The sequence below is a fragment of the Frankliniella occidentalis genome, unplaced genomic scaffold (genome assembly GCF_000697945.3).
Source record: "Frankliniella occidentalis isolate FOCC.00 unplaced genomic scaffold, Focc_3.1 Scaffold149, whole genome shotgun sequence".
NCBI lineage: Eukaryota > Metazoa > Arthropoda > Insecta > Thysanoptera > Thripidae > Frankliniella > Frankliniella occidentalis.
This window is the reverse complement of record NW_026267276.1, coordinates 441,137-441,798: the sequence shown is the minus strand read 5'-3', so window position 1 is coordinate 441,798 and position 662 is coordinate 441,137. Positions and strand designations below refer to the sequence as shown.

Genomic DNA, 662 nt, shown 5'->3' with positions numbered 1-662 from the left:
CCCCCCCTCTCTCTCTCTCTCTCTCTCTCACGCGGGAGTGATGCTCTGTGGCACCGCAACCTTCGTATTATTGGGCTACGCAATAATGGAGTGGAAACCAACGGAATAAAGAAATAAAGCGTCGACCACCGCTCTTTATTGTTACAGGAAGGTGGTCCGAATCAGAGCGTGAAAACGGAGCATTCTGGAGAGGCATGAGAGTCACCGTCGTCTGCAATGGGACTGCCAATTTCGTGCCTCTTTGGAGGAGGCATTCTAAAAAGAATTCCCAAATTTTGTCAAGCAAGAGGCGCGACCACGGCGTTCACGAAGCTGCCCAGTAAGTAGACTCCCTAATTGTTAAGGCAAGTATATTACCACTCGGTGACGGTAGCGAGGCTCTGTTAGATTTGTAAGACGAAAAGATCACGACGACGAACCCTACTGTTATTTTCGGGCGAGAATGCCATTCAAAAGATGTAAATAGTGCAAATCTTGGCGTCGCGACGAGTGGACGGATGGATGGGTAGATGGCGACTCTTTACCCTGTCCACGTGCCGGCGGTACTCGGCGTCCCGCCGCCGCCGCCGCCGCCGCCGAGTCCCGGGTCCACGTGGAGCGGCGCGGGAGAGGAGAAGGGCTCTCTGTCGACAAAAGGGCGGAGCGGGGGTGTGGGTGGAGGG

At 54.8% G+C, this 662-nt stretch overlaps 1 long non-coding RNA gene across 2 annotated transcripts in view; it reads left to right on the top strand.

The window, feature by feature from the left end:
• Window positions 1-662, top strand: part of LOC113210302 (uncharacterized) — a 178,243-nt gene that overhangs the window by 80,285 nt on the left and 97,296 nt on the right. For both annotated transcript variants that reach the window (XR_008011567.1, XR_008011568.1), the window contains exon 3: window positions 148-319. This is a non-coding gene — a long non-coding RNA (uncharacterized LOC113210302). The remainder of the gene's footprint in view (window positions 1-147; window positions 320-662) is intronic.